This window comes from Cervus elaphus, chromosome 1, assembly GCF_910594005.1.
Source record: "Cervus elaphus chromosome 1, mCerEla1.1, whole genome shotgun sequence".
Classification (NCBI taxonomy): Eukaryota; Metazoa; Chordata; class Mammalia; order Artiodactyla; family Cervidae; genus Cervus; species Cervus elaphus.
The window spans coordinates 73,529,398-73,545,648 of NC_057815.1; positions in this window are offsets into that span (position 1 = coordinate 73,529,398).

The following is a 16,251-nucleotide window of genomic DNA, read 5'->3' on the forward strand; positions in this document are numbered from 1 at the left end:
ATGGCAACCCACTCCAGTATTCTTGCCTAGAGAATCCCATGGACAGAGGAGCCTAACAATATATTTTGCTTTTCTTTTTACGTTAACTGATAGTAAACTTAGAGATAAATTTTATGTTCAGTCGTTATGTTCAGCCAAAATTAGACAAGATGGTTAATATCACTTCTTTCATTCTCCTTGACATTTTTAAGATAACTTCATAGAAGTACGATTTGCATACAATAATATTCACAAATTTTATGTATATAAAGCAATGCTGCTTCTGCTGTTGTTAAGTTGCCTCAGTCATGTCTGATTCTGTGCGAACCCACAGACGGCAGCCCACCAGGCTGCTCTGTCCCTGGGATTCTCCAGGCAAGAACACTGAAGTGGGTTGCCATTTCCTTTTCCAATGCATGCAGGCATGCTAAGTCACTTCAGTCCTGTCTGACTCTGCGCGACACCATGGAAAGCAGCCCACCAGGCTCAGTCCATGGAATTCTCTAGGCAAGAAGACTGGAGTGGGTTGCCATTTCCTTCTCCAATAAGGCAATACATTTGAACAAGTATTTATAGACATACAACCATAATCAAGATACAGAATATATCTATAACCCTGAAGAGTTCCCTCCCTGTATCCCTGCCATCAGTTCTTATCCCTGGACCCAACTCCTGGCTACCACTGATCTGTTCTCTGTTCTTATTGGTTTGACTTTTCTAAAATGATATTATAGATGCAGTTGTATAACATGTAATCTTTTGTGTCTGGCTTCACTTAGTATGGTCATTTTGAAATTTTTACATTTTGTTTTGTGTATTGGTTGGTAATAAAATTCTAAGGTTGAGTAGTACTTCATTGTATGTATATATCACAATTTGTTTACCTGTTCCAGGTTGAAAGGTATTTAAGTTGTTTTGGCAGTTATAAATAAACTTCTTCAAACATTTGCATGCATATCTTCATGTGGACAGATATTTTCACTTCCCTTGGGTAAATGCCTAGAAGTAAATTGCTAGATCATGTAGTAGATATATGTTTAATCATATAGGAAAGAAACTATTATATTGTTTTTCCCAAGTGACTGTAAACACTTGAAGTCCACCAGCAATGTGTGAAAGTTTCAGTTGTTTCAGATCTTTGCCAGTACTTGGTTTTGTCCATTGTTCTAATTTTTAAAATTTTTCGTCCTTCTCGTGTGTAGTGGTTTCTCATGTTTCCATTTGAATTTTTGTAATTAACAATGTTAAACTTTTTCTTAAAATAAACTATCATTTTCACATTCTCTTTGGTGAAATGTCTGTTAGAATCTTTTGCACATTTTTTAAAAATTGGGTGTTTACTTTCTTATCACTGAATTTTGAGAATACTTTACATATTTTGGATATAGTACCATTATCAAATATTTGCTTTGCAAATATTTACACCCATTATAACCTTTTATCTTATAACCTTGTTAAACCCACTTATTAGTTCTAGAAGCATTTTTGTAGTTTCCTTAGTTTATTCCAGGTAGATGATCATCACTTCTGCAAATAAAAATAAGCGTATTCCTTGTTTCTAGTCTGTTTATCTCTATTTCTTGATTAACTTCATTGGTCAGGACCTCCAAAACCATGCTTGGTTGTTGTTGGTGGTGATCTTATGGAAAATTATTCCAGTTATTCCATTATAACCTTAGGTGTAGATTTTTTTTTTAATGACTTTTCCCAATTTGAGAATATTCTCTATTATTCTTAGTTTGAAGTGTTTTTTTATTATGGTTGTTATGAATGGGTGTTGAATTTTCTGCAGTTTTTTAAAATTACCATAGTTTTTCTCCTTTATTTTGCCAATATAATTTTGTATTGCTTGAATCATTTTGTTGAGTATTTCTGTGTCTGTGTTCATAACAGATATTGTTCCACTGATTTACTTTCCTGTAATGTCTTTGTGTAATTTATGTATCAGGGAAATTCTGGCTTTATAAGTTAAGTAGAAAGTCCTGTCTTGTATTTTCTGGAACAATGTGTATGGAATTGGATTAATTTCTTCCCTAAAGTTTCAGGAGCAGTCACCAGTGAAACCATCTGCACCTGGAGTTTTCTTGGTATGAAAGTTTTAACTTCATTATTTAATATGTATAGAGCTATTTTGATTTTATTCTTTAATAAGATTTGATAGTTTGTATCTTTCAAGAAATTTGTCTGTTTCATGTATATTTATAGAAAGTTTCTCGTAATTCCTAATACTTCAACTGTAGGATCTGTGGTAAAGCTCTTTTTCATTCTTGATATTAATAATTTATTTATTTATATTTCATTTTTTCACCATTATGGCTAAAGGTTTGTCTATTTCAAAGGACCTGCTCTTTTTTTTTTATTGATTTTTCTCTGTTTTGCTTTTATTTCCAAGATTAAATACAGTCTCAGTAACTCCATTAGGGCTAGAAACCGAAGTCCTGTATAGTATATTTGGATAATTCTATACTTAACAACCTCAATATAACTGTCCTCAATTGTTTTTAAGAAGTTGGTGAAGTTTATGTTTCCAATTAATGCTGAAGGGACATTAAGAATAAATCAGGAAATGTTGAGCTTTTAGAGTAGATCTGCTAATGACTTTTTTAGAGTGTTTTATTTTACACTGGAGTATAACCAATTTACAATTTTGTGATAGTTTCAAGTGGACAGCAAAGGGACCCAGCCATATATATATATATATGTATATATATATACACACACACATATGTATGTATCATATGGATATATATTGTATATATATACACACACACAAACACACACACATATATATGTATATATATATATATATATATCCATTCTCCCCCAAACTCCCATCTTAAAGTAAGAGATATAGACACACAACTATAGTTATACTTCTGTGACTATAAATCTTCTCCTGTCCCTGATTTCTATTAATTTAATGAAAACTATATTGACTGCAGAACCCTGCCAGGAATAGTAGTGTAACTAAGACCTGACCACTGTCTTAGAATTGTTTACAGTCAAGCAAGAGGATGAAATTTGAGAAAATTATCAACAGTGTGAGGTGAAATGGGATGTGTCATAGAATATAAAGGTAAAATATTATAGCATTTTATTTCACTATGTTTGAAAGCTCTTTTCATGACTCATGGCTAGAATCAGTCTGAGAATCAAGATAGAGCTAAATATTTCCATTAGAAGATCTAACATTTATTTCCTATAATAGATGAAAAGTTATGAAGATTCCAGAAATATTCCTAACTGTTTACTTGCAAAAAGCAGAGGCTGAGCACAGGATGGAGCAAAGTATTAGAGTGAGGTAAGAGAGACAATGTAACTCATAAATTGTCTAGATAATGGTTACTCTATTCCAGATGTCTCAGTGAGTGTGATGTATCAAATAATTATCAAATAAAAACTAGACAGACTCCAATTATAAAAATATCTGTGGGTCCTTACTTGAAAATAACCTCATAGTACCCAATATGGTCCACAAACTATTTTCTCATTAACAAATTATAAAATATTTCAAAGACATCATGAACACAAAAATCACTGTCCATCACTTGTTTCCATTCTTCAGGTGAGTTGTGAATAGAAATTAATATTTCTGAGTTGAAAGAGCTCTTGCTAAGAGGGAAGAAATCTGACAATTAGAGTTAAAAAAAAAAAGTTTAAATAGAAAAGTAGACCTTTCCTACAAGTGTCATAGTATTATCACTTTGTATTATAAGTGATAATGTCATGTGGCCCTTATAAATTGCTTGAGAGTGGTTTTACCAGTTCAGGGCAAGTTCTGTGATGTTGAGAATCTAACAATAGCTCTACAAAAGAGACATATTGGAAAACTTACAACACTTAAAATAATTTTCATTTTTTTGTTTGGAAAAATGATCAAAATGTAGTTTTTAAGTTACCAGAACAAACATAAGCAAATGTAAAGTATTATGGAAGCTTCTTTGTAAAAAAAAAAAAAAAAAATTTAAAGTAGATTAAAAATGTGCTAAAATATTAACAATGCTCATTGCCAGGATGGTAAGATAATAAATGATTATAATGTTTTCATTTAACTTTTCTGGATCTTGAGGATTTTCTCATTTTTTACAAAAAGTCTATGATGAAATTTGAATTTTAAAAATCTAAAATTAAAGATTGCACCAAATATAATTTAGTGGATCATGTTTTAGAAAAAGAATTCCAACAACTTCTAAATTGGGGGAAGGTTTTAGAATTGTATATTTTATTTGCTAGATTATTATTCTGTGAGAAAGATTTTACTTTTGAGTCTATAAATTTTCCTTTCATATGTTTTGTTATTTTTCAAAATTCTGCCCCTAAAATTTAGGTATACTGCCACTCGAAGATATTTAAGTTTCAAAAAGTAAGTTCTCCTCTCAAAACTATATAGAATTTTATAATTTCTCATACATTTAATAATAGAGCTAAATGTGCTGCTAAATGTGTTACTAAAGCAGCTAAATGTGAACAACTGGCCAATAATTTCTAAATTAAAAGATAATGCTTTAAAACATTTTTTAAATGAAGAGATACTTTTATATTTTCTCCACCCATAAATCACTTTTTCCTTTCATGTATTCTAATGTTAATTTTACATACTGACCTGAATCAGAAAGTCCATCTAAATTCACTGAGCTTAAGGTCTCTTTTCAAACTTTTCTGGAATATCTGCTGTGCTCTGATTGTTAGAATGGTTGGTGCAGTGGGAAAATGTAGATCATCTAATCTCTTCTGTCTTCCTAAAAGAACCCTAATTTTGTTCCTGGCAGGTCCCATTTACTTTGTGAGTGTAACAGTTCCCTCTCCTGGTTCAGATAATGCCCCAGCTGGTGTCAACCAGAACCTAAATTTTGCTGAGAGATTTTGGGGAAACATTTGTAAGAGAGACACAAGAAGGGCAAAGCCTTTCCTCTGCCTAAGGTTAAGGAGTGGATGTGAATTGCAAAGGCATCTCTCCCCTTCTGAGGATGAAGTCAACACACCAAGGAGATCAGAGCCAAAGAATTCACAGGAAATAGAGTCAGAACCACTTGATTTAGTCTCTTGTAACATCAGATCTACTTTTCAACTTTCCGCTAGATTAGTCAAAATGGTTCTAATTTTTTGAGTCAATTTGATTTGGATTTTCTGTCACTTGTAGCCAAAAGCCTCCTGATGAAGTAGACAGTCATGTGCTCAGGGCACTCTCTTTACAGGACAGGTACCTGGATCTTCTCAGGCTCACTCATGGCCACTGGTTTTCTTTCTCGGTGTTTGTTCCCTAAAGTTTACCTCTTTCCAATCACCATGTCTCTTAGCCAGATTGATAAAAAGGATACCTGAAGGGAGTTTTTGAAAAATAACTTTTTGTCTAGTCATATAAATATGCCAATTGAACAGATTTTGTATCAGAATCTGTATGTATCAGAATGCTGACACATATGTATATGTTGGTCGCTCAGTCGTGTCCGACTCTTTGCGACCCCATGGACTGTAGCCCACCTGGCTCCTCTGTCCATGGGATTCTCCAGGCAAGAATACTGAAGTGGGTTGCCATGCCCTTCTCCAGGGGATCTTCCCAACCCTAGGGTTGAACCCAGGTCTTCCACATTGCCGGCAAATTCTTTACCGTCTTAGACACCAGGGAAGCCCAGGTGTATGTAATATACATATATGTGTGTATTGTTTATGTGTATCTGTGTGTGTTTGTGCATATAGGTGTATATGGGTATGAATATGCATAGGTTCACCATGTTTCCAGATGAAACTTTGGAAAATCAAATTGGCATTTATCAAGGTTTTTCTCAAGGAGATTGGGCTGCACAGTCCCTGAATGTAGGGTATTTTCTTGTTTCTCTTAATGGAGTTTATGAAGTAAAATAAACTCAAGTTAGTCCCAGCTATGTCCTTCCCCAGTTATGTGCCAAGTGTGTTATTTCATCTTTCTATTCTAGAAATGTCCTTGTCCTTAATGGTAATAGTACCTACCCTGCATGGTTGTTTACAGGTTTAAATGAAATAGCATTAACTTCCCCATCTTGGATCTCAGTACAGGCAATCAACTAAGTGTTTTTTTCCTTTCTCTTCTGTTTTGGTCACAAGAAAACCCTTGTGAATCTCATCATCTAGTTATTCCTCTATCCACCTGCATCTGCAAGGTATAAAGTTATTTACATTTTTCAGTCCTATTTTCAAAAAACAGAACTCACCAAATAATTTGTTTTTTTGAGAACATTTTGCATATTTATGTGCAAGTCCTAAAGTTTCCATGACCTTGCAGTTTGCTATTAACATATTGTGTAGTTGTTGTCCTAGCTAAAGATATATGAACACATTTTACACAGAGCCCAAATGCTTGGCCAGACCTTCCTTATGCATAAAAGACAGATTTTTCCCTTGGAACTAATTTTCCACTAAGATATATTACAGAATGTGTTATATTTTTTCTGGCCAGCAAGAAAACCACACTCTATTCAATATCAAATGTGTGAGTTGATATACTCAGGATTTTAAATAATCTTGTATTTCTAGACTAGTAAGGGTATGGGACCATTTTCAATTTCTAAAAATCTACTTATATTACTAGGGTCAAATTAAAAAAAAAAAACAGCAACAGCAGCCAATATTTTAAATCTATTATGTGTCAAGCGTTATGCTCTTTTGTGCTTTGTGTACATTTTCTCAATTAATCTTCAGAATATCCTGTCAAGTAGGTACTATTTGATATGAGTATTTCACAGAAGACGAACATGAAGCTTAGTGAGGTTAAGAAAAATGACCAAGGTTATTGGGTGGAATAAGAAAGAAAAATTTAAAGTCTTAGGTCTAAAAGTATGTCTAAATCTAGACTCAATGTTGGTAACTTGGATAAGATATACCCTTCAAAAAATAGATTGGTTTTATGCTTTGAATTTAAAACATGATCAAACAATTAGTCCAGTTTGAAATGTAAAAAAAAAAAAATTACACTGAGGAAATTTCAAATATATGCCTATTTAATTTATAATAATACATAACTTTTCTCTTGGTCATGGACATTTGCTCACTTGAACAACATTTACAGACATTTCTCTTCAGCAGCAAGTATTACTTTCTCAGTGAATTCATATTTCCTAGTGAAGAAGTAAGAACAAATTGACACATATCAAACTGCAATTGGTTTACTTAATTAAATTGCATATGACATTTAGCTAAGATTTTTCCAAAAGTTAATCTGTATTTTATCTAAAAGAATTCACCACTGAACATTCAGTTGTGAGGTGTCTTCAAACCTGACTTGTACAAACCCGTATAGTACAACCATTGAACAAGAGAGAGTGTAGAAGACTCAAATACTATATTGCATTATATTACTATGATAGGGTTTTTAATCCTAGTGTATTATGATTGAGAAATATCTCTGCTTCCATAATCAGCTCATGACTAATCTTTTAAAGAGATAATTAGGCCTTTCAGTAAGAATAAAAGACTTATACTCTATATTGGTGTCACAAATGCTGTTTTTCTTAATTGAAAACTATTTGCCAAAAATCTTTATGTAAACCACCAAAATCAATTTGAGTGCTTTTCAGTGCACATAGTAGTACTGAAATACATGCATTTTAGACAGAATTAGTATCAGACTTGGTTATAAAATATATTTTTGTAGAATATATTTTATTGATATATAAATGTATTGATATAGAATAATTTTTTATAACCCATGCAACATCTGTTTATCAGCCAATTACTATGAATTCCTTAAAAACCTGGAGTACTTTTTTCATGCTTTTTCTACATTATCTAATGTTTTGCTACTGGCTATATAATGTAATAATCACGTTGGACTGTGATAGAGTCAAATAAATTTCATCTGGCATGTTTGAACAGTATCTGTGAAGGTAAGCCAAGATATAACTCTCACCAAGAAATGTCAACTAGCCATTTTGCCCTGAATAAAAAAAAAAAAAAATAGTAAATGTTCTCAGGAATTCTCCATCCTCAGATTTTGTGTGGATCCTATGGTAACAGTCTTGTGTTCTTTTCTGATAGCTTTAGCGTGGCAAATGGACTCATATGAAATGGATGTGTAGGGACTGATCAAAAGTCATACACTCTTAATACTAGATGGTCTAGAGAATTTCAATCCAACTCTTAAATTCTTCACTTAAGATCAGACTTCCAAAAAGTTAACTGGTCATACTTTAAAGAATATTCTTTTTCTTTTTTTGTGTGTGAGGAGGGGGTAACTGCTTTACAATGTTTGTGTTGATTTCTGCCATACAACGTGAGTCAGTCATGTGTGTGTGTGCTGAATGCTAAGTCACTTCAGTTCTGTCCTACTCTGTGCGACCCCATGGACTGTAGCCCACCAGGCTCCTCCGTCCATGGGATTCTCCAGGCAAGAATACTGCAGTGGATTGCCATTTCCTCCTCCAGGGGACCTTCCCTACCCAGGGATCGAACCCTCATCTCTTATGTCTCCTGTGTTGGCAGGCAGGTTCTTTACCACTAGTGCCACCTGGGAAGCCCGAATCAGTCATTACTATAGATATTACATTATATATATTGTATATATATAGTATATATATGCTATATATATACTTCCTCTTTCTTGAGCCTCCCTCCCTCTTAAGACTCTCTCTCACCCACCTATCTCACTCCTCTAGGTGATCACAGAATGCCAGGTTGAGCTTCTTGTGCTATATATCAACTTCTCATTTTTTATCTGTTTTACACATGATTGTATATATATGTCAATGCTACTTTCTCAATTCATCCCATTTTCTCCTTCCCCTGTAGAATCTACAAGTCTGATCTCAATGTCTGCATCACCATTCCTACCGTACAAATAGGTTCATCAGTACCATTTTTCTAGATTCCATATATATACATTAATACACAACATTTGTTTTTCTCCTTCTAACTTTACTCTGCATAACAGGCTCTAGGTTCATCCACCTCACTAGAACTGACTCGAACGATTTATTCTTAAGGTCACAAAATAAATCATGACAGAGAAATAATTGTGACATTATGAGTCAGTAATTTATAGCTTTATTAGATAGCTTTCCAATGAAACACCTAGATGAAGGCAAGGCTTTGAGAGAAGAATGCATACATTTTGATATGGGAAGTGAGACTTTATTGCATAAATCTATTACAAAATGCCTTGAGAGAAATGTCGCCATCCCATGGCAAATAAGCAGAAAGAATTTCTTTGGAAATATTTACCAAAACAACATGTTGTTCAACTCTATAATGACTGTGCTTCCCATTGACTGATCTCAACCAGAAGCCAGGGGACAGATGACTCCACTGAAGCAGTTCATAGGGTCAGCCTGCTAGGACAGCCCTTTCTGGGGCATAGGGAATAATGAAATATGGAGCATAGAAATGAAAGATCAAAATGGAATATGTCCAACAAGATATCACACTGATCTCTGTGATTGTAGGACTGTCTGATTTTCTTACACAAATATATTTATATCGTTTGATTTTTCACCTTATATTTAATACCTAATGCAGTACAAGTATATTTCCATATGCCAGTTTGGAAAATAAATAAAATAAATAAACTTATTAAAAAAATAAATAAACTTGAAGATGCAGGTTCATGTAGAGTAGAGCTGGTAGAATTCTAAAGATGGAACATGGCACCGTAGAAAAGGAATAAAGATGCTCTGACTCTCTTTTCCCCTCCTCCCAATGGAGGGTATGGGAATCTACCTTACATAAAGGACTGCTAAATAAAGAGTAGAGTTCTAATGTCCTTACCATTAACTCGGAAGAGAAGTGAGCTAATGGTTAATATTTGGCACTTATTCTGAACCATGGTGTCAAAACTGGAATGAGTGGGATGAAAACAGCATCTGTTCCTGCCGATTTGTCCTCCCCCAGAGGCTGGGCAGCATTTGAACTTGTGACTAAGAGGCAACAGGTTTATTATCACACATGATAAATTCCCCCAACCTCTCTGTTCGTCTTTAGGAGAATTCCCAGCAAAAGTGACAGAACCTGAGTGAATGATATGCATAGTTTGTGAAGTTCAGGCACTCAGATGGTAATGGGCCCCCACCTGGATAATTAAGAATGCATTGAAAGTCAGGGAAAGAATAAGGTATGTGAGTCTTGAGCGCATATATGAATCCAGAAAAAAAGTAAGAATAATGCATTTCTATTTGAAAGTATCAATATTAACTCTTGCAAAGCACTGAAGCTAAAGCTCCAATACTTTGACCACCTGATGCAAATAGCTGTCTCATTGGAAAAGATCCTGATGCTGGGAAAAATAGAGGGCAAGAGGAGAAGGGGGTGACGGAGGATGAGATGGTTGGATGGCATCACTGACTCAACTGGACATCAGTTTGAGGAAACTCAGGGAAATAGTGAAAACTAGAGAAGTCTGGCATGCTGCTGTTCATGGGGCCGCAAAGAGTTGGACATGACTTAGTGACTGAACAAACACACTGAAATAAACTGTATTTTTATATGTGTAAATGAAGACTCTAGGAGGCAGAGGTGGTAAGAAAGATAGAAATCAACTTGCTTGCATGCAAACCACCACAGATTTTGACTTGAATAACACTCTCTTTCCTATGAACTCTAAGCTTATGCAAAATTGGAAAATCAGCCAGGCTTGCCTTAGGCATCCTTTTGGTGCCTTTCACCCATTTTCTCTACACTTCCTAGAGCCTCTCAACTAAAATATTCACTATCTTCATGATGTTCACCCTCTCAACTTGAGTGTTACTTTATTCAAAAGCAATATGCTTTTGAGCCAAACTAATCTGCCTCCTTCATAATCTGTTAATTTATACCCTGCCAATCATTGAAAATGGCTCAAATATCCTTTAGGATATGTACATTGGAGAAAAGTCTCCTAAAGTCTAAATTCATAAGGAATACATTTCTAATGGTATCATACTAAGTAGCCAGAATGCAATTTACTATCAGTACAACCTATATTTTTGTATTATCTACACAGCAGACAACTATGTCTTTCCATAATACAACTATTTTTTTTTTTTTTGGCTGAGTTCCCAGACCAGGGATTGAACCCACACTCTTGGCAGAGCAGAGTCCTAACTAGAGAATTTCCCATAATACTACTTTTGATATTTCTTTTGCTAATCCACTCTTAAGTCATGGAGTCCATAAACAAGGATATTACATATTCATGACGTGAGATTTTCCTTTTTTTTTAATGTTGAACTTTTGCCAGCAGATTTTGATATGTGTGTTATACTCACCCTTTATCTATTAACTAGAGTTTCTTCTCAAAACTTATATATGGTAGTTCTGTCCCTCTCATAGCTGTAAATTATTAGGATAGTACTATAGAAGCAGCAGGCTCTCCCAATCTTTAAGAATCTGCACAGAAAATAAATAAATAAATAAAGACATTGAATCTAAGCCATAGATTGAAAACCTGTCACCATCCTCTCACACTGCTGAAAATTGGGAAATTAAGAGTAAAATATGTGGGGAAAATTTTTAAAGTTAAAATATCTAGACTAATTGTCATTGTAGTCTTCTCAAAGATCCAATAGCAAGGGATACCTTGTGAGTTTTTAAGGTGTTTATCCATTTTATTGTTATTTGTTTTTATTGTTTTTTTATTTTTTATTTGTTTTTTTTTGTTTTTTATTTTTATTTGTTTTTTATTTGTTTTATTTATTTTTATTTGTTTTTATTGTTTTATTGTTTATATTGTTTTTAATTAATAGTGTGTAAGTCACATAGTTGTGTCAGCTCTTCGTGACCCCATGGACTGTAGCCCACTAGCCTCCTCTGTCTACATAATTCTCCAGGCAAGAATACTGGAGTGGATAGCCATTCCCTTCTCTGGGGGATCTTCCCAACCCAGGGATCAAACCCAGATCTCCTGCATTGCAGGCAGTTTCCTTACTACTGAGTCACCAGGGAAGTCTTTTTAGTTAATAAATGAACAAATAATAAACAGATGGATAAATACCTTAAAAACTTGTAGGGTATCCCTTGCTATTGACTCTTTTAAAGGGCTACCATGGCAATTAGTCTAGATATGTTGACTTTAAAATCTTTCCCCTCTTAATATTTGGATACAGAAAGGCAATAAACAAGATTTTCTGAGGGAATTTGGAATTTAGGCCTACAATTTTAGATTTGAGTTCAAACCCAAACTCTGTCACTTAAAGTTTTAATAGCATTTGGGAAAATAATGGCTTATATGAAATGGATATTTTATTGCTTCATGGAAGATCATTAGGTAATCCATATAAATCAGTGAAATCAGGCACATATTAAGCTATTTGAATAAGAATTATGGTCTGGTGGTAAAGAGTAGAGAACTTGGAATCAGATCACCAGGGTTTGAATCTACCCTCCACCTCTTGACTTGGATAAAATAATTATTCTCTCTCAAAAAGTTAGCTCAAAGTGGATTTAAGACTTAAATGTGAAACCTTTAACTGTAAAACATCTGGAAGAAAAACACAGAGGAAAATCTCCTTGATATTGTTGAGGCAAAGACATTTTCTTGGATATGATACCAAAATCTCAAGCAAAAAAGTAACAATAACTGAATCGACATAAAACTGAAAACTTTCTGCACGGAAAAAGAAAAAAAATGAAATGCCAACCTACAGAATGGAAAAAAAATTATGCACACCATATATCCAAAAAGTCATTATTAGCCAATTATATAAGGAATTGTATAATTCAATAGCAAATATAAAAAGACACAAATAACCCAATTAAAAATGGGCAAGACATCTGAATAGACAGTTTTCTTTTCTCAAAAATCACACACAAATGCCAGACAGATACATGAAAAGGTATTCAACACCGCTTATCATTCAGTTCAGTTCAATTCAGTCGCTCAGTCGTGTCCGACTCTTTGTGACCCCATGAATCGCAGCACGCCAGGCCACCCTGTCCATCACAAACTCCCGGAGTTTACTCAAACTCATGCCCATCAAGTCGGTGATGCCATCCAGCCATCTCATCCTCTGTCATCCCCTTCTCCTCCTGCCCCCAATCCCTCCCAGCATTAGGGTCTTTTCCAATGAGTCAACTCTTCGCATGAGGTGGCCAAAGTACTGGAGTTTCAGCTTCAGCATCAGTCCTTCCAATGAACACCCAGCACTGATCTCCTTTAGGATGGACTGGTTGGATCTCCTGGCAGTCAAAGGGACTCTCAAGAGTCTTCTCCAACACCATAGTTCAAAAGCATCAATTCTTCGGTGCTCAGCTTTCTTCATAGTCCAACTTTCACATCCATACATGACCACTGGAAAAACCATAGCCTTGACTAGATGGAACTTTGTTGGCAAAGTAATATCTCTGCTTTTTAATATGCTATCTAAGTTGGTCATAACTTTCCTTCCAAGGAGTAAGCGTCTTTTAATTTCATGGTTGCAATCACCATCTGCAGTGATTTTGGAGCCCCCAAAAAATAAAGTCTGAGGTTATTGATATTTCTCCCGACAATCTTGATTCCAGCTTGTGCTTCTTCCAGCCCAGCGTTTCCAATGAAGTACTCTGCATATAAGTTAAATAAGCAGGGTGACAATATACAGCCTTGACGTACTCCTTTTCCTATTTGGAACCAGTCTGTTCCATGTCCAGTTCTAACTTGCTTCCTGACCTGCATACAGGTTTCTCAAGAGGTAGGTCAGGTGGTCTGATATTCCCATCTCTTTCAGAATTTTCCACAGTTTGTTGTGATCCACACAGTCGAAGGCTTTGGCATAGTCAATAAAGCAGAAATTGATGTTTTTCTGGAACTCTCTAGCTTTTTCGATGATCCAATGGATATTGGCAATTTGATCTCTGGTTCCTCTGCCTTTTCTAAAACCAGCTTGAACATCTGGAAGTTTTCGGTTCACGTATTGCTGAAGCCTGGCTTGGAGAATTTTGAGCATTACTTTACTAGAGTGTGAGATGAGTGCAATTGTGCGGTAGTTTGAGCATTCTTTGGCATTGCCTTTCTTTGGAACTGGAATGAAAACTGACCTTTTCCAGTCCTGTGGCCACTGCTGAGTTTTCCAAATTTGCTGGCATATTGAGTGCAGCACTTTCATAGCATCATCTTTTAGGATTTGAAATAGCTCAACTGGAATTCCATCACATCCACTAGCTTTGTTCGTAGTGATGCTTTCGAAGGCCCACCTGACTTCACATTCCAGGATGTCTGGCTCTAGGTGAGTGATCACACCATTGTGATTATCTGGGTCATGATCTTTTTTGTACAGTTCTTCTGTGTATTCTTGCCACCTCTTCTTAATATCTTCTGCTTCTGTTAGATCCATAGCATTTCTGTCCTTTATTGAACCCAATCTTCGCATGAAATGTTCCCTTGGTATCTCTAATTTTCCTGAAGAGCTCTCTAGTCTTTCCCATTCTATTGTTTTCCTCTATTTCTTTGCACTGATCCCTGAGGAAGGCTTTCTTATCTCTCCTGGCTATTCTTTGGAACTCTGCATTCAAATGGGAATATCTTTCCTTTTCTCCTTTGCTTTTTGCTTCTCTTCGTTTCACAGCTTATCATTAGGGAAATGCAAATCAAAATCACAATAACAGCAAGCTAAGTGTCCATCAACAAATGAGTGGCTAAAGATATGATGTATATATACAATAGGATACTAGTCAGCCTTAAAAAAGAATGAAATTGTGTTATTTGCAACAACATGGATGGACTTGGAGATTGTTATGCTAAGTGAAATAAGTCAGCCAGAGAAAGACAAATACCATCTGATATCCCTTACAAGTGGAATCTAAAAAGTACAACAATGTAGTGAATAATGTCATTTTCATTACTGTTATTTAATATGATCTCAACATAAATGATTGTAATACAACACAGAAAATGGTGAGCTCTATTAAAAATTTAAAGATAAAAAAATTTTTAAAAATAAAATAAAAATTTAAAGATACATTACTATAGGATCTTGTAAAAAATAGAATATTTTATACTGAGAGATGAGAAGAGACCTCAAGGAAGTAGTATAGTATTGAGACAGGTTAGTTTGATAGTAAAGATTTATGGGAAGATAAAAGAATATGAGAAGAATTATGTGTAAACTGTGGGTAGTTACAATATTGATATATGGAAAAATATATTGAATGTATAGTCTTAGAAATGTAAGGCAGATCATGAATGAACTTGAATAGCAAGTCATTGACTCTAAACATTTTAAGTCAGCAATGGGGAATCTCTCAGGTTCTGTGGGAGTAGGGTCTCCTAGCTGATATTTCTACTTCCTGTTATAGATCGATAGATCTTGTAGAATAGTTGGAGAGGGAAAAACAGGAAGTGGAAACACCAGCTAGGAGATTTCCGCATAACTCAAGCTAAATGTACAGGAGAACTTTGCAAGGATAGAAACTATAGGAGATGGAATGAACACATATGTCAAAATAAACTCTTAAACAAAATAGTTCAAATAAATGCTGGATTGTAATTTTTAATGGATACTAAAAAACAAAAAGTTCCTTTCCTTTCTCCTTTTCTCCACTAACACTTCACCCTCTTATGAAAGATTTATAGCCTTTGGGCTTCCCAGGTGGCACAAACGGTAAAGAACCCACCTGCCAACCCAGGAAACATGACACTTGGCTTCGAGCCCCAGGTCAGGAAGATCCCCTGGAGGAAAGCATGATAACCCACTCCAGTATTCTCTCCTGGAGAATTCCATGGACAGAGGAGCCTGGCAGGTTACAGTCGATGGGTCACAAAGACTTGGACACAACTGAAGTGACTAAGCATGCATGTGTGCATACAGCCTTTTCCTAAGACATTGACAAACTCAGATGCCTCAACAGCCAGGTAACCTAGAAAAATATTGAGTGCTTCCCTGAGAATTGGAGAATTGGGCTTTCATAACTTGTCTTAAATGTGTGGTAGCCATGGGGCTCTCGGCAAGTATTGCTTTGCAGAAATGTCCATAAGGGCCAACTATTCTCTTTTTTTTTTTTCAAGAGAAGTAGAAAGTGTGGATCTTTAAAATGTGAAAACTACCAACTTTCACATGTTGGCAACTACGTTGAAAATTTAAAAAACAAAAAAACAAAAAAACTCTCTATAGGCCAAACAAAACATGCCTGTAGGCCAAATGTGGCATGTGGGTCACCAGTTTGTGAAATCTGTCTAACTCTGTTATCTGGCAAGGTAATGGCGCATTCTGGTTAGTCAACATTCTGACTGAGTTGCCACATATGTTATATAAGGCTTCTCAACCTTCCAAGAATACATCAGCTATATGAAACACTATTTAACTTTACTCAACTTTTCCCTTTTGATTCAAGCTTTTGTTCAGTTAACAAATACAT